A 25,475-nucleotide genomic window follows, 5' to 3' on the forward strand; every position below is an offset into this window, starting at 1 on the left:
AACAGTGGAATGCTGTCTTGATGATAGAAAACACAGAATGTCAAAGCCACAAAGACAGTAACTGGGGCAGACAGAAAGGCTAACACTTAAATGCAATTTCTGATTTTTTAGAAAGAAATTATTGGACCTTCTTTAGTCTTCTTCACTTATTCTGTTGCCCCTCAGGTCTTTCTTTTTCCACTTTTAATATTAGATTTGGGAAGATTCAATTGACTGCCATGCCCTACTGCCTAATCAGTCAGTAAAAAAGCACCAAAGTCAAGAAAAATATTTTAAGAGATGTCAGTTCCATAAAAGTCAACAGAGATAAAAAGATTTATTGCTTCTATCCTCACTGCTGACCTGATTCTACTGGAGTTGGAAATCAAGAAAATCCAATTGTTTGTGTGTGGGTATGAAAGCAAGCAAACAAGCATGAGGAACAGATTTAATTTGCAAGGAGAAAGAAATAATATTTATAAGTTGTCATAAGTCCCCAGAAGTTGATATTTTACTGTGCTACCTGAATTTCTATAACTTTGTTTTTGTTGGCAATAAAAGAAAACAAGATAAACTAAAAGATATAACATTCTGTTATTATGTTTCTTTGTTCCTTAACTCATGCACTCATTTGGTCAATACTTCCCCATGCCTGTTGTATGCTGGAAATTGTGCTAATCACTAGTGTTATAATAGTGAACTGTGCTGAGTTGGCTTTATTTTCATATTGCATGGCCTAAGGGAAAAGATTCACATTAATCATTTTACATAAAAAAAAAAAAAAGATGAAAGGGACTGGAATAATAAAAGAATGAAAGAAGAAAGTGTTCAAGTTGTAGACCAACCAACTCCAGGGATTTCTATAAAGCACCTTTCAGTTCAGATCTAAGTTAGAAGAGATTGTGGGTCCAAATTGAAGCCCTGGGTGGGCTTCTATGATAGTATTCTAAGACCATCTATGATAGTATTCAGAGACAGTCTGGCATAGAAGGGTATTTAGAGATCATATTGCCATCCTTCATTTTACAGATGACAAAAAATATGTGGCTCCGAAAAATATGTTGCTTTGTTCACACAGCTACTTATTTAAAGTGTAAAAAATAAAAATGCTGTTTCCTATGTTCTCTTCATTTCATGGTAAATTCTGCCAAAATGCTTTCTTATGTAACTCTTGACATAAATAGCTTCTTTCAAAAGCTGTTCTTGTTGTAAAGGTAACAGAAATGAGTTATATAGATTGTATGACGTAAGTTATGCTTTAGTTCCTATAGCAGAGTGTTAACTTAAATGTTGTTATTTACACATATTTCAATTCTTACTGCACATACATATATTTATACCAAAAATTTCTAGCCTATTTACTGCTATACACACAATCACATTCAATAACTGAAATATTCCAATAATTAATTCATTAATCCAACAAGAATTACCTGTGTACTTCAAGCTAAGAATCCCGTAATGACCACTGTCACACCATCTAAGCTCTCAAAATGTACTAGCTCACACAATATACAGTTCCTTAATATGATAATCATGTTCCTTTTATATTATATGAAAGAGGATAAAAAAAGGCAAGAGGATAAAAATTATAGAGATTCATTTTCATCAAAAACATATGTGCTCAAGCATTATGCGCCTGGTTAAAACAAATTAACTACAGTATGCAGAAAAAAAAGTCATTATCATTTACCTTCTGAGTTCCATTAACTGCTTTTTTTAATAAATACATTTAAATCATTTTGTAAATACATCATAGATATAAAAACAAAGGTATAGTGTAAAACAGCTTTTGTTCACTTATGAAATATATTGAGTACATTTATGGCAAATAAACATTGTATAAAATAGAAAATAATGTTGCATGTTTTTTTAAATAAAAAAGCATGCCTCAACTCTTCATCATAAAACACTCATGACAAAATGACTTCTGCCGAATGAAGAACTCTATGGAAACATTATATTTTCTTTTTCGTCTTTAGAAATGATGATTCTCTTAAGATTACTCACAAATTTTTGAGTTTAAGAAAATTTATGCAATTTAGTCATCTGAAGGGACATAATTTTTGATTTCGACTTCAACATCAACATTAACATTAGAATCTTGAGTGCTGCTATCTTACTCTGCATTTGTCTTCTCATTTGCCTAATAATTTTGAAATGTCTTATTTTGTTAATGTTCTTCTACTCATTTGCCATTATATATGATTTTTTTTTTTAATATGAGTTCTGAATTCTGTTCAGTGAAAACTTACAAACGAAAATACCACAACGAAGGTGGCACCAGACTTCTCTCATAACTTTTTGAATAATATTTTAGGCAATGTAATGAGAAAATTGACAAACAATTTCAAGCTGATCATTTTACTAGTGTATCATCTACCAGTTTATTCTACCATTCTTCCATTTCTTCATGATTTATTCTTTATTAGAATAATTTGGCAAGTTGAAGTTCAAGATAGTGACAGAGGAAGTTCCTAAACTCACCCCCTCCCACAGATACGCTGAATCTACAACCACATGTGGAACAATTCCTTCTGAAAGAAATTCAGAAACTAGCTGAGTGGGCACACAACAACAACAAAAACACACCTCAAAATAGGTAGGAGAGGCAGAGACAATCTCTCCATAATCCCCACCCATGCCATGGCAATATGCAATTGACAGGAACTCACAACTTCTCCCTGAGAAGTGAAAGATTTGTATGCAACAAAGACTACAACTTGTAAGAATTTCACCTGAGGGACAGATAGGCCCCCAAAACACCTAGCTCTGAAAGCCAAAGGAACTTGTGTCCACAAGAGCCAGAAGACTATAGCAAAGGAAGAAACAAGTCTTAATTAGCTTGTAAAGACTATCTTCAGCTATCTTCCCAGGGCTCAGCACAGAGTCAGCAATCTGAAACATTTACCCCCCAGCCCCAATCTTTTCAGGAAAGAGGCTAATTTACACATCTTAGAAGCTACAGCCTGAGAATCAGGCTTCTAATTTAATACAAATCTAGAGGCTGCCTGTGATCCTCTCCAGAGACTGGCGATGCCATTGGGCACCATCTTTGCACTCTCTCTCTGCCCCACTTCATGTTGCCAGCATCTCCTTGAAAGGAGCTTATGCACACAAATTATGGTCAAAGTAAGGCATCAAGTTTCCATAATAAATCTTATATTTATAAGAGGGCCCAATGAACACTTAGGCAAGATTAAATAAATTTTACACTATTAGAAATGTACATTTTTCTTTTATTTGTTGAGAGAGCTTTTAAAAAGTATAAAAGTCATTAAATAGCAATTCTGCAAATAGGCAGACTTTCTTAAAAAGGAAACCCAAAATTTCTTAGTTCAAAGGACCCTAACAGTATTCCAAGGGTGAAATTTAAATACTTGATATTGATAAAAGTTGAATACGTTCTTTATAGGTAACTCTTAAGGGCAGTAATAGGTATGCTTATCAAAAAGCATGTCATACAAATCTGCATCCTTAAACTCACAAAAGATATGAGGCTTGAATTTAATGCCCAGATTGTTAGTTATTGAATTCCTGGTTAGTGAAATTTACTTCCTTAGGCTTTTCAAATTAAAAAAGATTTACCGAAACATTTTTTATTAATATATTTTCCTAAAATCTCATGATTTAAAAATATATTTATATTTAGAATAAGTTGTTAAACATTGTGGGCTTTATTATAATTCAATTTCCTAGTTGTCTCCCATTATCTCGGAATAAGGTCATGATAAAGAAATAAAACCTTGTTTTTAATTTTTGTTGTTATTATATATTCTGCAAAGGTAAAATTTAGAGTGCCTGATCAAAGATCCAGGATTTGGCAGTAGGATTCTGATGGCTTCCATGTTATTCAGCAAGGAAGTACTGCTCATCCAAGGGAGTTGAACTTTGGAAAATAGGCATCTGCTCTGCATGAGAGAGCAGGCCATGACATAGCTATGGTTGAAGACAATTCAAATGTATTGATAGGGATTTGGAAGCCTGCACTGGAACAGTTATTTCAAAGGCAGAGACCATTCAGGTAGCAGAAGACTAGTATTATGTGAATACTGAAAAATATGAACCATAGTTTACTAAAAAATATCTAACAGCAGCCACTGTTCTTGCTTTTGAAGGGCCATGACCAATATATTTGCAAGTGAGAAAGCTAATGTTTGCTTCAGGGTATTTCTCTCTTCAGCAAAGATGGTCTAGATATCTACATAAAGATTATAGTTACTAAACAGTCCTTCTTGCCATGTGTATGCTTATATAAAAATAGATGGGAAAAATTGAGTAGGTGAATTAACAAAGAGTTTAACAAAACATTGCATATTTAAAGGAACTTTGCTTTACATTGCCCATTTAGAAAACCTTGGCTTTTATAATTTCTGAATATTCATCATAACTTACTCCTTTACCCACCGATTTTAGATTGAACAATATCAGCTCAAAAATTTAGTACAGTGTTAGGTTGTCAAAAATACTAATCCAGGTTTTCTAAAAACATACTACCTACAAGTTGGGGCCACAGATATCCTAATTGGCCTGAGATGATCTGGTTTATGACTAGGTTTCTATTGTTTTTATTACTGTCCACTTTCATGCTCAAAGTGTTCTGGTTTCCAAGAGAAATTATATGGTTACTCAATATACACAAATCTAAAAGGACTTTATCCTTATCCTTTAGTTTCCAATAACTAATTTGGGCTGTGATAAAAATGACTCAGGTTAGAAATAAGGAAAACCCAGACCCTGCAGCCCATGCCATCACTGGGAAAGCTTTCTATTAGTGGAGGATATTGGGTTGGAAGATCCAGAAAATAGAGATCTGTGAATCAAAGGCCAGCTTTGAGTCTGATTTCTTTGATTTTTCTGCTGTATCTAGTCCAGTACTGGGTAGGTAGAAACAATAAGCACTAGCATATAGAATAGATAATTTTTTATTTCAATAGACAGGCATGAGAATGACCACTCAGTATCAGAAAAATATATATTTGTAGTAATTTTAGAGAAGTCCTCTCTGAAGCGAACACCCACATGCAAATAGGTTACTGAGACTTCGTTTGAATAACTTTTCTTTTTAGTGAATATGATAAAGAATGAACAAATTTGTCTTGGGTGGTCTTTGGGGCAAAGTATGCCTTACAAGCATCAATGATTTATTCAGAAAAAAAAAAAATAGTGTAAGAATTTATACTGAAAAAAATCTTGTTTTAAAAACAACCAGGTTGAACATATTCTGAAAATCAAGCTTTAGATTCCAGTTAAGACTATTTTTCCTCAGTAAATTTTTTATTTCTCTAATTACAATGGCTTTAATATTAAACAGACTTTTCCAGCTCATGCCAAGCATTGATTTGTAAATAATTTCCATACCTGAATAAAAAAAATTATGATGTAGAACTGCCAAAATGTATCATTAAAGCAATGAATTCTAAACTAGGGCACTGTGATATCCTGGTGTGATGGAAGCAGCAACTGTGTTGCTGTGGAGTACAGGGGCTTTGCCGAGATCTGCTTTACTACCAATACCTACCCTAAAAAGGAATTAGGACAAATCCCAGCAGATATCCAGACTATTTAAGATTTAAAACAGCAATAAACAAATACAAGGCATTTAAAATGACAAAGTCAGAATTCTCATAGAAGGCACAGTACTTGACAACAACTAATTATTAGGCAAGGAATTGTCGCTCACCCAAAGTGCTAGTAAGATCTTTTTTCCTCAGTCCTGCTCTTCCTCATGTTGTCTCCCTCCCAGTGAATAGCTCCATCTATCTAATAACCTAAGCTGAGTCCTTAAATCATTTTTATCTCTTTTGCTAGCCTCCTTCCTCATATTCCCACAGCCTGGCCCAAGATCAACCAAAGCTCTAAACTCATGCCACCCTCCTGTTACTATATGCTAATACTAGAATGTAGGTTGATCATTCTATTGAACAATCTCTTAGGTATGTTTGAGAGTTACTGATTAACAATATGTTCCTTCTTTGGGCTAGAATCTACTTGCGTAGATTTTTTTTTTTTTCTCAATGGGATAGAATGTTCCAGACCCCAAGGGATAGAAGGCATCAAATTTAATGTGTAGGCAATGTCATATATTACATACATGCTTCTCTAAATGTTGGTATATTCAATCATATGAATAGTCCTAGTCTTCTGCTGATGGATGGCAGAATGGTCTTCCTCTCACCTTATAGCTTAAACCCAGTAGAGGTTGAACTTCCAAGAAAGCATGGTCTCAGCATTAGGATTACTCTCCTGAGATTAAGACTGTGGGCATAAAAAAATTAAAACCAACCAACAAACAAAAAACCCTTTTTTTATATATACAAAGTTAGTTTCTTAACTTTTTTTTTTTTTTAGGCGAGGCAACCCTTGGTTGACCTCACAGATTGCAAGGACCGTATCAGTTTACAATCTCTTATTTTTTTTTTTTTATTTTTAATGCCTACAGCATCTGGTCCTCCTAGGTGGTCTCCTATTCAAGTCCTAACCAGGCCCAACCTTAATGCTTAGCTCCCGAGATCAACCAGGATTGGGCTTGTTTAGGGTAGCAGGGCTGTAGACTCTTCTTAACTTTTTAAGGTGCAAAAAATATCCAAAATAAGTAAGCAAGATAGCCAAGGAGGTTGTTTATTGTCGGTAATACTGAACATTTTATTTATATCTTCCAGGAACTGTACTATATTCAGTGGATATGGAAATAAGCAAAACAAATAAAAATCCCTCTCCTCAGGCAAGAATACATTTTTTTTTCCTTTAAAAACTCAATTCATTTTTAAAGAAAATAGCAAAGTTTACCACGGCCCACCTAAGAACAATTCATCTTGTTATGTTTTGTTTCTGTAAGAAATAAAAGATTTTTATGTGACAGAATGCAAGAGATATCAATGTCCATTTGGAAATTAATGACACAAACTTTCCACTCTTATATCAAATGACTACCTCATGTCCCTATAGAAAAGACATTTATTATGTTTGTTATCCAACATCCGTTTCTTATTCTTCTTATAACCATTCCAATATTGTGCTGAAGAATGACCTTTTCTCTGCTGGATACATTCTGATGATATGGTTAGTCGAGATTGGAAAAAGCCTGGAAAAGCTAGTCAGTCACATTCATTCCCACAACGGTGACCTAAAGAAAGTATCCGTTATTTCTTGCTATCTGGAAGCCAGGTCTGCCATGTTCCTACCCTATGTTCTCAGCATCTGATTATCCCTATGAACTCTGTGAATCACCCCATGAAATTTCTCTTTGCTTAATTTTAGCTTTAGTTTTCCTTGTCTGCAGTCTAAGATTCCTAATATAAACTATGAGTTCTCCCAGAAGCACTGACAATACTCCCTAGGCTCAGAACATGGCTTACAGTGTCCAGCAACAAGCACTGAGATGAGTATATTGTACTTAAAATGAAAATGAAATAGCATGAAAAGATGGTGTTAGACTCGTCTTCTAATTTATTCTTATGAATTATTCCATGTGATTAATGTAGCTAGTAGCTAAAACTGTTGCTTGGACACAAAACAGAAATGCCAGAAAATTATTCTGCTGGATGGTAAAAAGCTACTGACTTTTATACCAGATTATTATTACAGCAATTACACAGCTGACATGCAGAAGCCTTGAAGATATGTGGCTCTTGGGATAGCAGAGAAGTTTGAAATAAATGAAATCCAAATACTCGAATTGTGTTGATGGTCAGCACTGTTCCTCTTGGCAAGAAAGCAGTTTTCTTTCTTCCAAGAAACAATTTGCATGACACTTGCTGTAGACATTACTTTCCTCCTGATCACACATTAATTGATTATCCAGGTGCTCAGAGTAAGGAGAGTAACACCAAATGCTTATTAAAAACAACAACAACAACAAAAAAACTAAACTTTTCACGATAGCATAATGTAATCACAAACATGATTGCCTTGATAATGATTAATACCTTAGGGCTAACTTGTAGCCTAAATCAAAAAATGGTTATTTTTCCCATCTCAAATATATAAAATTCCAGACATGATTCTTTCTCTACACCCCTTACCATAAGAGCTAAAAGCAAAGTCTGTGTCAAATTCTTGATTTTATATCTGTTGCAGACACAATGCAAGAGATAAAACCTAATGAGTTTCTACAAACACAACCAATTTGTTAGCATTGACTGGTCACTTCAGTGAAAGAACCAGTCAATTTAATCAAATTGGCCAAACTGGCCTTAAGCTGAAGTGACGAATGGATGCAGTCAAAATAATCAAACTAAGTAAACAGACTGGGTGTGTTCACTTCAATATCCTTATTATGGTTCAGAATCTTAACATTTTTGCTAATAAGCACTAATCTCCACTGGGTGGAAAAACGTTAGTGTTGGTGAACACAAAGTAATATGCCTGCTTATCCCAGTGGTCATAATCAATCAACTGAAGGGCAAAACATGTAGGCAATTGGAATAAACCTTTTCCCCCACATCTTGACTGAGGGCATGCCCAGGAGTTCTACACCAGATTTTCTAATCATTGGCATGTGAAGAATCCAAAAGAGACATTGCCCCTAGCCACAGTATAATTGGTTATATACATACAGTATAAATATACATTTACTGGACAGTGGACACAGGAATACTGAATTAGAAAACATACCCAGGTGACTCTACCAGGAATCTAAGAAGAATAGACAGCAGAGAGGGCTTTCTAAAGCCCCAAACAATCATGGTAATTCACCTCCAACTGTTGCCCTGCTGGCTCTCTTCCTAAGCAGACAGCAGAGAGCTGCTGCATCTCTCAGATAACAAGGTAATTAATGTTAAAAGGGAAGACCAGATTGAGGAGGGTCAGTTGTAGCTTCAGAATTATAAAAAAGGTAGAATTAAAGAGCCTATTTCCATTTGTCTCAAACTTTTTTTTTTTCCTAAGGCTTATTTTAAAGAGATTGAAAAGGCAAGGGTTGGGATGTGAATAAACAAAGGCTATTATAGGAAAATGAAATTCCTTTCCTCTTAGCCTCTTTCCATTACAGAATTTGTCTGAAGCCCCAGTGGCATTTCATAACCCAGCCTTCCAAAATTAGGTTTATATACTTTAAAACAAAAATTATATCATAGAATTTGTTTATATACGTGTTTAGGGGGGGCACCATTCTTTCAATAAACCAAGGATCTGCCCCACTTCCCCATCCTAATTCCCTACTTTGCAGGTAAATGTATAATCACTATTTGTTAATTGCTCAAACTCTGCTGACAGGGGTTACAATTATTGTAGCATAACATCTGGAGAAATTTTACCAGAAGATGGTGATGGGCTTGCAGAGAGCTATATGGGAGGATTTAAAAGTCTTGTGTTAAAAGGAAAGCCTAAGAGAGGAATTTAATATCACTTCCAAATTCATGACATTGATTTCAGAATAATGATAGTAAATCTTGTATTTTAACTATACTAAGGGCTAAATGTAATAAATGAGACCTTGAGAAATACTAAGTAGGTTTACTTAGAGAAGCTATAATTGTAAAAATAATAGTTAACATATACTAAACACTCTCTGCCAGATACTAGGCTTAGTGTTTTAATAAGTATTAACACATTTAAATTTCAAAACCTGGGGTAGTTATAACTTCTATTCTCATTTTAAGATAAGAAAACTGAGGCACTGAGAAATTGATTAACTTGACAAAGTAACACAGCTAATAAGCAGAGGAGCTAGAATTTGAATTCAGAAAATCTAGCTCCAAGATTCACACTCTTAAGCGGTACATACAATAGCCCTTAAAATAAAACATCTGGATATCCATACAAATGAAATATTATATATAGCTTAGTTTTGAATATAATGTTGAATGAGCAGGGTAACCACTCGAGAAATGCTAATGTTAATTGTAGAAAAAAATAATTACAGTATCCATACCCATTACAGAATTTTTTTAAATAATTTAAATTTCTTCATGTTTACCTATAGCATCTGTTTTTTGAATGGCTATGTGTATTACCTTTCAAGCACGGATATAATTGATCAGTTTGGATTTGAGGAAAACTATCTTGAATGAAATTATTTTGTGATAAAGCTTAACAAGCTTCTCGAGACTGCACATATGACATCAACTACAATCCTGACAACATTCATGAGTTGACAATTTTAATGGTTTCATTAAAGCCTGGTAGATAGAGAACAAGCTAGGATTTGGGACATGTGGATTTCAAATTCTTATGTGCAGTTGGCTAAAATCTATGACATTAGCTATTTATTTAAATGTTTCTTAATACTTGTTAAATGATTATGATAGGAGTAACTATGGCCTCTGGTCATTCTTCCAACCGCTCGGCCCTTCTGCATAAAGGAGCACATGCAGCCCATCACCAATTCCATTACATTAAAGCAGCAAAGGAAAATAGGAGGAAGTCACAAAAGGTCTCAAATATTTTAGATTTTTCACAGGCTAACTATCTTTTTGATCAATATAACTAAAGAAAAACCTGAACAGCTCACAGCCCCTAAAACTAAAGTATGCCATAAATACAGGAAAAGGCCGGTCATGACTCCTGAGCTGTGAAGTCCACACGGAGTATTTTCACCCAGGAGAAGATCTGCCTCATTAAGCTTTATGTGATGGCAACTGAGGGAGACAGAAGAAAAAGGGGGTTGTAACAACTCAAGGAAAGATGGCAACGGGTCAGAAGTAAGATGGGTTGTGACAGGGATGATCTCTAAAGGAAAGAAAAAAAACATGGAAATCGGCGACACAAATGAGAAGTGACAGGAAAAAACTGTTTGGGACTGTAAATGAGCTCAGTGGGAAAAGAAGTGGAACATGCACTGGAATGAAATCACTGAATTATGGGATTATGCCCCCAGAACTCTTAGCATAGCAATATTGTCTCCCAGCTGACAGAGCAAGACTAGATTTATTATACAACCTTCTGTCTTCCTCATCCTGCTCTCAGAGAAGCAGCAAAGTCAATCGCGGCAAGAAAATTAAACAATTCTTTTCTGTTTTGCCTCTTCTTTGCTTCTCAAATTAGTGAGAAAATGTAAATTTTCTCTCTATGGCTGTATCCTCACAGTGGTGACACATTAGAAAATCCTAGTGAGAAAATTCAATTCTGTGTTTTCTTCTTTCCATGGGAGCTGATGTCCCTTTGAAAGTGCTAATGGACCTTCTCCTCTTCAAAATCTAGTACATTTACCTCTAACACTTTTCTATGAAAGGTCTTTTAAAATTAAGAAATCTGAGACATAATACTTATTTCCTGTGTTTGAACCTCAGGTTTCTCCTTTGTATTTCCCCTGCAGGCACTGTTAATAGATTGTATGTAGTAGGAGTTCCCCCAGTTTTGAAATCCAGGTCACAAACAGATTGCTGCCTGCTCAGCAACCACTTTGCTTCTAGGGACAGCCTGATTACACTTTAAAGATATTTAACACATCTCTAAATATTGTGAAATGTTGCAGACTTACATAATAAAGTTCAATAGGAGTGCATCAGCTCACACTTCTTAAATGTTAGACAGCAAGAGCTGTGTCCATTGTAATCTTTACCCCATGCAGTCTAGCTTTTAAATGAGTACCCATATAAACACTTAACATGCTGTGTGTTCAATGCCCCTCTGCTTGCTCGATAATAGATGCTTACCAATGGAGAACAATAGTAGTCAGGAAGTAGGTTTGTTGGGGTAAAGCTTTTGAAACAAACATTTTTATTTGATGCAGAGTTTTAATAGAACACACACATATAAAGTAATTTTAAGTCAGAAATTAAAAGTAAACAAACCTTGGGGATCTTATAAAACCTTAAAGTACTAATGCATCTAGAATAAAATAGTTGCTTTGCTACAAAGCACAGAGTGATGAGACAAGAGGGCATGACCAAGATCACTCTTTAATTTGCACTTAAGCCCCTGACTACAGGGGAATTTCCCTCCTGGCAAAAAATTAGTGATTTGCAGGGTTTGGACAGGTATGTTTATTAATTAGGAAAGTTTTTGGGGAAAGACAGCATGAGTCTATGCTGGAAGTCTAGCACTTCATCACCCACTACATAATAGATGAGCAACAGCAAGAGTTGCCCAAATGCAAGAATATAAAGATGGAGCTACTTTTTCTAGGTTACTCCGAGCTCCCTTGAGAGAAGGAAGTGTGATGTTCTGAGACTCTGATGTCCACAACCTCTCTCATGAGGGGATGCCTTGGGGCAGAGAGGAAAAACTATTGACCTCCCACAGGTTTCATTTCAAGGTGTCACTCCATGGGATCAATTCTGCAATTTTCTTGTCTGTAAGATGTAACAACAACAACAAAAAAAATCAGGCAGCCTATAAGAGCTTTCACAAATTGTAGGGAGAATTTCCCAGGTGAGTGAGAAGTGCAACCTGAAGGAGGGAGAACTTCATATCATCACAGCAGGCAAAAGCAGGAAGCAGAGTGAGGAGAGAGAGAGCAAGGAATGGGGTATTTCAGTGCCTAGAAGAGCACTGGTGGAAGCGATGCAAAGAGCACCAGGGGACATTCACAGTCATTACTGGGATAGTCCATAGGAGGAAATGACAATCTCAGAGCTCAGAAGTAACCACAGCTGAGACACTCGGGGAGAAATCATTCAGTGGGAAATTTAGGCCTTGAAGAAGGCAGAAAAGCAAGAGAGGATAGTGTTTTCAAAGATGAGATGATACATTTATTTTTTACATCTTTATCCACTGCAGATTTATGAACTGTGGCCTATGAGGGGGAATCAAATGCTTCAGCGGCAAAATATTAGGGCTAACTATTGAGTATATTTATAAAAGTGCTAGCATATTGGCTTTGTTCTCATATAAAAAATAATAAAATTTATTAAAAAATGAGACTTTCAGTCTGGAGAAAATAATTATTTAGGTGTATAGAAGTATTTAAAATTGCCATTATTTTATTGTCTCATTATTGGCTTATTTTTAATAGTTATTGTTCATTTCAGTAGGAAAATAAACATCTGTAAAACCTAAAATTATTTAAATATAATAGACCTTTATTATTTCAGAATATTGACTTCTAAAAAAACCCAAATGATCCATATTCTTATAAAAGCTTTAAAGTGAATCATATAAAATTTTAAAAAATTAAGCATGAGATAATACAAAGTATTAAAATTATGTTTTTAATTTAATAAATAAAATTATAAAAGAATAAAATGTGATCCTATTTCGGTAAATTATATTTATTGTTTTTAAAAATATTGTTTAGCAATTTCTAAAAGAAATTAAGCCTCTTATGAGTCAATAAGTCAACCAGTAGAGGTAATAAAGAACATCATCATCAGATTTTATTCCACAAAAATTCATAGCCGATAATAAGTAGATATATCTTTTAGAGTAGATAAATATTAGAAAAATAATGATCAAATCAAGAAAAATAAATACAGGTCTACCACAACTTATCTGAAACTCTTGGAGTTAGTGGGTTTTGTATGTATCATACATGACATAAACTGTCCATCTACATTCTGTAATTTAACATATTCTTCAATATTCACACTAAATGGATATATAAGACCATTAATGTTAATATCAGTATAGGTCAGGTTCAGCCACCATATGTGATTTGGTGCCAAACTGCATTGTAGAATTGCAGAAATGAGATTACGTATCTGTATTTTGTATGCACACACAAATCTAAGGACTTTTACTGCTAATATTTTGTGTCCTATGTGGGCAATTGAACTAGTTGTATAATTCAATGAAAACATAAAAGAGGAGGGTCTACACTGTATTGACTTGCAGAGGACTCTGCAGTCAGTAGTGCTATGCAGAAATTCATATGTGCCGAAAGGATAATGACTGAATTCAGGATGTTAACAGAGAGATTTATGACTTCTATTCAAATATAATTTCAAGTGATTTAAATATTTGGATGATTGTTAAATAAATGGTTTAAAATTTTTAATTACTTCTTCAGTAAGTTATTGAAAAATACATTGAGTGCATCCACTGTAGAGCCTTTTTATCCTTGAAATTCTGTATCCTGCAGGTAGAAATCACAGTGGATGATATATGCTTTAAAAGGATCCTTGATTTCAGTAGGAGTCTTGAAATGGTGGACATAGTTGCTATAAGGCTGTAGGGCCTGAACAGTGATCAGAGGATATAATTATTAGACATATTTTGTAGTAGCTTATTGACTTTGGTATCCCTGAGAGTGAAACAGATAGGCAATTGACTCAAAACCCTACTTGATATATATTAGACAAAAACAAAAATCGTAGGTCTAACATGAATTACCACAATATGGCCTTTCACCTAATGTCCAAACTTAGCTAGTCTATATACTAGGAGTCCCTTTACAAAAGGACTGTATCACCTAAGAAAAGACACCATGACAGTGCCACAAGTATGTATTTCCAGATGTTCCCCCTAAAGGACCTGAAATCATTTACTATGTAACTAAAATGGAGAAAAGAAATAGGGTTTCTGGATACTGGGTCTCAAGTAATGATAATATCTGGATACCCAGAATATACTGTGGTATGGATGTTAGGTTTTGAATGGAGTTTTGGTCTAGGTCTGTCTCTGCTTCCCCTTAGTTGAAATAGATAAGCTTAGCAACTGATAAAATTAAGCAATTAGCTATGTTTATCCAAATGATCATCATATTCCTAATTTTGTGACTTATCAAATAGAATAGTTTTAAGTTACTATTTAAGAAGTTAATCTTGGTTTTTATAGAGTTACTCTTATATGAAGTTATCCATCATTTTATCATACAATTGATCAAAAGATTTTGTAAAGTTTGATTTATGAAACACTGCAAATTTTTTTAATAGCAAAAACATATGTAAAAGCAATTCTTTAGGACTATCAAATATAATCTCCTCCAGTTTCTTTAATATTTAAGTTTAAATATTAAAATTTAAAAATGTTTTTTCTCTTGTTTTTCATATAATTTCAAAATAAAGAATTTATTCTATTGTAGTAGGTTAAGAACTATAAGGTCTGATGCAAAATGTATGCACAGTACCGAAGATGTAGTAATAACAGCAATGTTAATAAAACAATAATGAAAGTATAATTTAATTAATCTTGACAAAATCATTATGAATTAGATTTTCTTATTCTCTCTTTTTAAAGATGAAAAAACTGAGGCACAATCTGGTTTAGTGACTTCCTCAAGATCACCCAGCTAATAATTTGGTAAGGTCAGTATATCAACCTCACAATTTGGCCCCAGCATCCATGCTCTTAATTGCTGTGCTACATATAAGTAAAGTCTTAGAGCTAAGAGAAATATATTGACATAAGTCCTTTGCTGCTACACTAAATTGTCCTGATCAGCATAGTAAGGATGAGATGCTTTCATAACCAACTAGCGGGAACATAATAAAGAGGAAGAAGTTCTCGCAGAAGTGAGAGCAGCCAAGTACACTGTGTAAGCCCCACTCTTGGTTGTCCTGATTATGAGGACCTCACCTAACATTACCAAAATTATCACACAAAGAACCACATGCAAATGAAGTAAATAGTAATGAGAAGTGGGATAATCTGTGTTTTAGCTAACTCTATCTTAAGGAGATCTGAAAGGGACATTGATAGTAGACAACAGATAAAATATTCACACTTAGATTGTAATGTAAGGCATTCTAATGGGACTGCCTACTCATGAACTTTGGTGCCCTACACATTTTGCCCATTGACTTTTATATCTTGAATATGCAAGAATTTCTGTGAATCCATATTCTTCTACTTATTTATTAACATCATTACCTGGAAGAAACTCCGGTATAGACTATAAAACCATAGAGCTATTTCCTCTTGTGACTTGCTGACACTTGGCTAAGAAATATAACAGTTATAGAAACTTGATTTTTTTCCTGCATAGCCTTTAATAAATAGTCAGAAACAGTTAAGCCCACTCTGAAGGGGCTATGAGAAGGGAAGAACGTAGATTTTGTTGTTGTTGTTGTTACATAATCCTGATTATATGGTACTTTTTTTGCTTCAGGTGACAAAATTAGTTTAAACTACTGTATGTCAATATAGCGGTACATGCAACTAAATATTCAGAAATTTCTAAATATAGTTTTCTACCTATGTCATCAGGATATCTTCCCTCTCTCACTTCTACATTGCTCTGTGTTGGTTCATTCTTAAGAAGACTTTTTTACGCATTACACAGATTAACAGCAGGACCTCTAGATTTAGCATAAAAAGAAAACACCTCTCCTCTTGGGATGTATAAATTCATAAACACTCAGAGTAGCTCTGATAGCTTAATTATTCCATCCCTGGACCTGAACCAATTCTTGATCGGAGGAATAAGGTAGAATGAACTGATTTTGTAAACTTGAGTTACATGCCCATATCTATTATAAAGACTTGAGGCTAGCCCCAGTAAGAAATGTTGGAGTATGACAGAGGAGTGTATCTTAAAGAAATCCTGGACTCACATGAGTTTCTTACAAATGCAGAATTGTGTCTCCTTTCTCTTCAAATATTCTCTTTATTTCCTTTCCTATGTTCCCATGCTTACTACTTATTTCCAAGTTTAGAATATTGAGAAATAAAAATAGATTTAAATGAGGAATTAGAGACAATTAACTAAATATTATATTTAACAAAACACTTTATTTCTTTTTATATGACTTGTTTAATAAAGTATAGCATTATAAAAATTAAAAAAAAAACATTAAATAAGTTAGGTTAAAAGAAATGTTTCATAAAGGAACATTCTATAAAATTTCAAAAGCTATGCTTGCCTATAAAAGAAACTTGCAAGACTAGAAGGAGTGTATAGAAAACAATTTTGCCACTTGTAGTTCTGTATATTTTCAATTGAGTAGAATGATATTGATCATTTGGGTTATTTTAAGCTGAATGTATGTATGTGTGGGGTCTGAGTGTGTTTGAGTAATTTCTCTGCACCCTTTAGCACTGCATTATTGCAGTTAAAAATGTTAATTTTATAGGTGAAAATTAAATTTTATTATCTTAATTTTCATTTATTTAATTATTAGTGAGATTGAATCTTTTAAAATGTTTATTAGCCATTGTAACTGAATAATTAATGATTTGGCGAGCTACAGAGAAACATACAAAAATATTAGCTGATTTCTAATCACATGCACTTTATGCAAAAGCATTTATGTCGATCAGCCTTTTAAGAATTGTTTTATTCTGTACGATACCATTTTATATGATTATGCTTTATAGTAACATCTGAATCTTTAAAGTCCTTTCATTATGCCTGTGTTACTAATTAGATTTATTTATTCCATTATTGAGATGCTAAAAGTTTCATAGACACTGCCAACTTTCTATTTATGACAAAATATGTTTTAATACTTACTGAATCCTGATTTAGTAATGAGAGTTTAGCTATGAGAAAAACAAATACAATTCATTTTCTACTTTCAAGTAGTTGACTATCTAGTAAAGTAGAAAGGTATGTGCGCAAATAAAATCAAGGCTAGGAACCGAATCTGAAATTAGTCAACCACAAAATTTCAAATGGAATATAAAATATACTTTGTAGTTTAATTTATTTTGCCTTGTTGCTTTTTAGATGCTAATGAATTCTACCTGACCACCTGTGGTGAAATGAGTAAGTTGATGAAAAGACTAAATTTAAAATTATGTAAAAATTATATCAAAAAGGATAGGTGAAATAGAAAAAAATAACTCATTTGTTACCATAAGATTAGACATAGAATGAAACTCACAATTAGGATGGCTGGTATTTGCATTCCTTTTATCATGTAGTTTTGGTTAATTTATAAATTTGTTCATTGAAACCTGAAATGTGTTTTAACAGCCTGCACATCCCCATAAAGCAGCAGATTCTAGATCTTCTTACCCTGCAGATGCTACAATTAATTAAACCAGTGTTTCTATTTTGTAAGTATTATGATGGTGATAGCTAATGGTGATTAGTCTAGATAATATTGTTAGGCTCTGGCTTTCCAGCTTAGGGGTATTGCTTTCATTCTAAAATGTTGATTGTTTCTTATCTAACTTTGAAAATAAGATCAGATGCTTTTAAAACTGATGTCTCCTATATTGTCTAACTATGGAAATTTATATGGTAATTTAAAATCTGATAAGCTATGAGTGGCATAAGCTTGCATAATAAAGCAATCATAAGCATTGACACATCGGGCAGAATTCAATTCGATCTGCCTTTGCAAGAAAAAAATTCCTATCACATGCTGAAAAGTTAGAAGGGGCGCTGAAGAAATCCATCATCTAACAGAACTGTCTAGAATTTTGGAATTTCAACAAGATTAAAGAAAAAAGTAAAGGATAATATCCTTCTGGTTAGCATTTTGTTCATTTATTTAACAACTATTTTTTTGAATGCTGTTTATAAAACAAGCCACTCTGCAACACACAAGAAAGCATCAAATGCCATTCTTTACTTCTAATAGAAATCAGACTATACTCGATTTACATCATTACAACCTGGGTACAGATTTTTTACTTATTAGCAATGTGACCCTGTAAAAATGATTAATCAAAACCATCCTTATGCTAAAGAAGAAAATAATATCTAACTATCAAGGTGGTTGTGTGGATTACATTATGTATTAGATTAGCCCAATTTCTGATATAGATACGCTCCCCCCCCAAAAAAAAACAACTTTAGATTCTGTAGGCAGCTCTGACATAGCTCACAATGATCCCAATCTCCTGGCAGTCACATCTTTATGTGATCCTCTCCCAGTGAGTGTAGGCTAGCCCCAAATACTTGCTTTTCAAGAATAGGATATAGCAAAAATTACAGATGTCAGTTCATTGATTACATCACAAAAGACCACAATTTCTCTCTTGCTAGTACTTTTTACTGTCATACTCTCTCTCTCCTTTGCCTCAGCTTGCTCACCTTGATGAAGCAAAATGTAATGTTAAAGACACCCATACAATAAAAAACTAAGTTCTCAGTCTAGACTATGAGAAACAAAATCCTATTAACACCCAGTGAGTGAATTTAGAAGTAAAGCTTGCCCAAGTTGCACCTTAGGATGACCATAGCCCCTGCCAATACATAATTGCAGCCTTGTGAGAGAGATGGGCCAATATCTTAATTTCAGTATTGCAACCTACCCTGAAGCAGAGAACCCACTAAAGCCATGCTCTGATGCACAACCCACAAAAATTGTGATATAATAAATTGAGGTGCTTTAAGCTGCTATGCTTCGGAGTAATTTGTTATCCAGTAGGAGGTAACTAATACAGTTTATCTCTCATATTCCTGCTCTGAATCTGCATTTGCTGATCTGTAAAAAATAATAAATACCATATGATCTACTGATGTCAGAGGATCTTTATAAAGTTTAAATACAATAATGTATTTAATTACTAAGAAGAACAGCAAACTTTTAAGCACTCTACGAATAAAAGCCAATTTTAAGGAAAAATTGTTAAAACAAGGTGACTAGTGTCATAAGGCAAGTACTTACCACTTACCAAGCACCTAGGATGTTCCAGACACTTTCTAGGATATTTTAGAAATGCATCTCATTGACACTACCCATCCAGAAGTATTATTATGCTCATCTTATAATCGAGGAAACTGAAGTTAAGTAAAATTTAATGACTTGCAGACTAAGATGGGATGGATTAGGAATTCATCACCCAGATATGGCTCAAAAGTCCATGTCCTTTCCTCTACGAAATCCTACTTGTTTTCTAGTGTTTTTTTTGTTGTTGTTGTTGTTTTTTTTTAACAAAAATGGTGGTTTTCCAAAAATTAAATGCCTTATAGTGAGTAATGTTGGTGCCTAGCAATATCTCCTTAACTGATTGGTTACACTAATTCTCCAGCTGTTGAGTATTGGCTGCTAAAGGCTCCATTTGTCTCCTTCTCTGAAGAAATTCCTTTCAGAAGAGGGGCGTCCTGAAGCTTAGGACTGACACAGGCTATAATATGAATGCTTCAAATTGAGAGCAACTTTGTGCTATAATTCCTATAGAAGATTTTGAAGAAGCTCGTCTCCAGATAAAAACATGTCTTTGCCATGCTTTTATTTCTCTGCCCTATTTTGTTTCCATCACTCTGCTTCTGAGAGTACTTCCTCCTTCAATAAATCGTCACCCACATTTTTGCCTCTAAAGAACTCAACCTAAGACAGTCCTTTGCCTTCCTTATTTTCTACTTTTTCCTTTATATAGTCCCATCCCCAAATCTAATGTACATTTACTCAGCAATATATTTATTCAAACCTTCAGGTTATAATTACAGAGGATGAGCTTAACAAATGAACTGAAGTACAAAAAGTAGTAGGGCCAAACTTGTATTTTAGTTTTGCTGACAGACTCCTGAATAGATTTTTTTCCCTCCATGGGTCTCTGATAAAAAAATCTGGGTATACTGCATTTGTTTATTCTATAGGAGAAATTCTAATTTGCTTTAACAGATCTCATATTTAATTAATTTTTAAAACTTGTTCATATTATAAAGTAAAATAGTTGTGGTGAAAAATGGAAATATAGGAATATTATTTGAAGGAAATATAAATGAAACTTTAATTCTGCTATCCAAAAATACTTTAAAAAATTTAGTTTTAAAGGAACTTTAAAAAATCTATCCTAGACTGATATTCTACTAATCCAGAATATTAGTTCTTGGTGGAAATTTTTATTTTATTACACTTTGGGTATAAGACACCTTACCAATTCATTTCCCACTCTTCTCAACAGAACTATTACTACAGTGGAACAATTCTACTCTTTCCATTAGGATCACCTTTGGATAGGTAGTATGGTTAAATTTCTACTTCCTTTATTATGTGTTATTCTTATTAATTTTCCAGAACACATGCATATTGACATTCTCCACTTATGGCTCCACATAGATAAAATACTCACTGCTCTCACCTTAAAGCCTACTTGGTGAAGTTATTCATCATTCATATAAGTATTTCATTAATATCACTATAGGAAATAATTATCAGTAATTACTATTGTATTCACAGTAGTACCACAAAAATCTAGATAACTGTGTGACCTGAAATAATTATGTTGGAGCAAAGGATTATACTTCATAATGTCCCTATGCATCCTTTTTCTCCAATGAGCAGCCTTTCTTTAAACAAACTGTCAGGCAGCAACTACTTAAAGAATGCCGAAATGTTACATAGCATTTAACATACTTTCCATAAATATTAAAAAAACTTAGTTCTTGGATGCTTACATTGCTTAATATCATGCAAGTGCCAGAGTGCAGAGGTCACATATTATCTCTTTCCCTGTTTGGCCTTGCTCACTGACCTCTGAGCTTATTCTCAAAATGAGTCTCAAGCAGATGCTAATCTCTGTCACATGGTCTGTGATGAAAATGCTCTATTTGACATACAAGTCTATTAAGTTATATTTTTTCTAGGTGATATAAATAGTGAAAGAGCACGGAAACTCTGAGTAGAATCCGGTCTTCATCAGATAAGGGAAGCCTCATTTCAGGTTATGTCAGTTGTCATAACTAAAACAGTTATACAGCAGCACCTCCATTTAGGTACACTACTGTTTATTCTGCAGATGTTTCTTAGGGTATTTTGATTGTATATATTAAAACAAAATATATGAAAATAAATGTTTACTACAGACTGATAAACATTTACTTATCTGTTCATATTTTTGCTTCACATATAAAAGTTTATTTTAAATATGAGGTGCTTCATTCTGCCAATGATTCATTTGGACATCAATTTGGCCAACATATGCATGGTATTTGTTATATATATATATGTAAGACACTATTCTTAGCCATATAAAGGCACTTTAATGATGGTGCAGGCTCTTATCCACTATATACTACTACTTCTTATTCCAAACATTAGAAGGTTACATGCTCAGAAACATTGTTGAGTTTTATGATTTATAATTGTTTATATTCTTATCTTATTCCCCAAACATGATGCAATAACCCTTGGGCAATAGCATTTCAATATTGCCTTTGCTTTTCCATTTTTTAAAGAACTCCCCCTCACCCCCTCACATGGATTCATTTGCTTCCTAGAAATAAATCTTTTCCAGGTAGGGTAGAATACATAGACTATAAATACTATATCATAGTACAGAGTTTTGCCTGGTTGCTCAGTAAATAAACTGGATAAATAAATGGGTATGCAATTATTAATTAATCTACCCAACATAATGTCTACCATGAAATTATGAATATGTGAAAAATACAAATAGGTATACACATTGGTTTTATTTACAGCCATCTTTAAATGAGTTGAAAAGAAGCATGGAATTTGAAAGTCTCACTGCTTTATAAGAGATAGTGTGTATGAAAACTAAATCAGTGACAGATCCCATTGAGTGGTAACTAATCTATGACTACAGAAAGTTCCTTAAGTACCATTTGAGTTTTAAATGCTAGAAAATTAGAAATAAAATATCTTGCTATTTACACTGAAAATCTTTCCTGATTAGAAGTGAGTGATGTGACACCTTATCACAAAATAGAAAAGCCAGTCTTTTCATATGAATAAAAAAATCATAATCTATAGACTCTTTGAAAGATTAGATCAGAAATTTGATTTTAGAAATGAGGAAATAAGGGTCCTGAGAGCTGAGTGATTTGCTTAGATCTATCTGCAAGTCCATGGTTGAAACAGAGCATCTCAATGCCAGTTAGTCTCTAATGGAATGTAGTCTCTAGTTATTGAAATAAGCATGGCCTCTGGTAATTTAATCACATTTATGTTCACATCAATTACTTCAAAAGAAAGAACCCAGTGCTTTCTGTGTTAACTATTCTAATATCAACTTCACATGATCTACCTATATGTAATTTAGGTTTTATACACTGGCACCTGGTTCAAACAGAAATTTCTGAGCAATAAGTCTCTATTTCTTATTTTAAAATCTGCCTGTTTAATTTGCACTAGCCATCTAATTAGTAAAGATGGTGTTTGTGAAGACATCTCTAATATTTTATGACCAAAACTTTTTAAAAAGAAGTTTTAAGAAAAGAAGCGTGTGGGGGTGACAGAGTTCTAACCCTCTTATTACATTGCTGGTTGCCATGACAACCAACCCCCACAATATCTATCCTTAGGTTACGTAGGCATTTCCAAAGGTCATCACAGTAACATAACAGAAGACCCCTTTATTGCTTCCATCATTTATGGAATTCCAAAGTTTTTAGGAGCTGTGTGCCAAATATACATTTTTTTTAAATTATAAATCACAATATTACAATATGTATGTGACCGTTTGCATATTAATATTCATAGATATGAACATTTAAGGCATAAAGTACAATATAACAAGCACTCACATATTTACCAACCAGATATGATAAAACATTATCAGTACACATAGGCATCCTCTTTGCTACTTCTCCTGTCCTCATAGACATAACACTGAATTATTTATCACTCTGTGGTAAATTACCTCCAAAATGGCCACACATTTTCCCATTACTTTGTAGTGTGCTCTTTTGCAATGTGACTTTCAATTCTTCTTAAGAAGAGGTAAAATCTAGACTTTTCTATTTCAGTTATGTCAATTTTTTGAGCCAATTTTACTGTGACAGTGAATTTTCTGTGTCATCTTGTCTGAGGCATGGTGATAAGACAGGTGGTCAAATATTAATCTGGATGTTTCTGTGAAGATGTTTTTGGGTGAGATTAACATTTTAAATCAGTAGATTTTGAGTAAACAGATTATCCTCCAAAATGTGGGTGGGCCTCATCCAACCAGTTGAAAACTGAATTGAATGAAAAAACAACCTCCCCTGAGTAAGAGAATTATGCAACAGAGAGCCTTCAGACATGAACTGTAACATGGGATTTCCCCTGGGTCTCTGGTCAGCTGGCTCACTCTGCAGATTTGGAATTACCAGCCTTCATAATTCATAAGCCAATTCCTTAAAACAAACTAAATAGGTATAGATAGGTAGATATAAATATATACAGATATAAATATATATAGATAGATAGATATAGATGTGTAGATATATGTATATCTATAGATGGAAATAGTTATGTTGTTATATCTGTATCTATCTACATCTCTCATTGTTTGCTTCTCTAAAGAACTATAAATAATAAATTGCTATTCAAAAAACATGAAGCAAATGAGGGTTTGTAAAATGCTTGCATGATAAACCTTGACTTCTCTCTGTGCAAATGCTGCTCCTTGTAACCACCACCATATGAGCAAACCTGGGCTAGATGGCTGGATTATGAGAGGCACAGTTAACTTCATCATTCACATCAATAGCCATCCTACTTCCAGACAAAGAAATGAGAAACAACTACCAGCTACCCATAAAAGCACAACTGAGCCAAGCCAATGCCACGAAGAGTTGGGATGAGCCATCCCAGCGAGCCCAACACAAATTACCAACTCACGAATTTTGAGATTATTTGTTCATGTTTCAGCTTGCTTCCTCCAGAATGAGTGATCCAAAAGAAAGAGCAAGAGATTTTTTTCCCCTTTTTTTCTATTATTAAGACAGAAGCCAGAGTCTTTTTACAATCTAAACTCTGAAGAATCATACTAGTATTTCTACTTTATCTATTGGTCACATGGACTCCCAGTACATGTGGGAAAGGACTATACCATATGTTTATTGAGAGGAGGGAATCACTGGTATCCTTTAGAGCAGGGGTCCCTAACCCCCTGGTTGTGGACTGATACCGGTCTGTGGTCTGTTAGGAACCGGGCCACAGAGCAGGAGGTGATCAGTCAAGGAATGAAGCCTTATCTATATTTACAGCCACTCCCCAGAACTAGCATCAACCCCTCAGCTCCACCTCAGATCATCAGGTATTAGATTCTCATAGGAGCATTGATCTCTGGTGTCAAAAATGCTGGGGACCGCTGCGTTTTTAGAGGCAAGCCACCACAGAATTTATGTCTTAGTGAAAAATTAACAAAAATTATATTTTAATATAGCTTTTGTTGAATTCAGTTTTAGATACCCTATTTTATTTTATAGATAGTCATTTTTTGTAATGGCATTCAAAAATTTGTATTTTTAACAATTTGCTGCTGGTATCTAAAATTGAATACAATTGACTTGTGTAGTTGAGATTATGTACAAAGCTTTGCTAAACTATTAATTCTGAAAATAAATCAGTACCTATTTTTGTATGATTTTGACATGCACATCATCATGTAATTAATGACAGTACTATTTTATACTTTCTAGTGTCTCATAGAAAGAATGGTAGCAGATATAATTTACCTAATCTAAACTAAGTCTTTTAACCTTCATTATTAATTATTCTTTCTCCTTTAACCTTTATCAGTTTCTTTCTATTCTGATATTTAGCTATGAACTTATTTTTTTATAAATATATGATGAATTTTATTTAATGCTTTTACTCCATCTAATGAAATGATCACCTCGTTGTGTTCATTTAATGTATTAATATGGTTAATTACAATAAAGTTAAACCAATCTGAAACTAACAAAGATAAACCAAACTTTGCCATGTTATATTGTCATTTTAATACATGCTGTATTTTACTTTTCATTAGTAAAAATGTGTTTGCATCTGTATTCAATAAGAGTAACTGTAATTTCCTGCCTCATATTAGTAAGTTTTGCTATT

Source organism: Pteropus medius, unplaced genomic scaffold (genome assembly GCF_902729225.1).
Source record: "Pteropus medius unplaced genomic scaffold, Ma_sr-lr_union100, whole genome shotgun sequence".
Lineage (NCBI taxonomy): Eukaryota > Metazoa > Chordata > Mammalia > Chiroptera > Pteropodidae > Pteropus > Pteropus medius.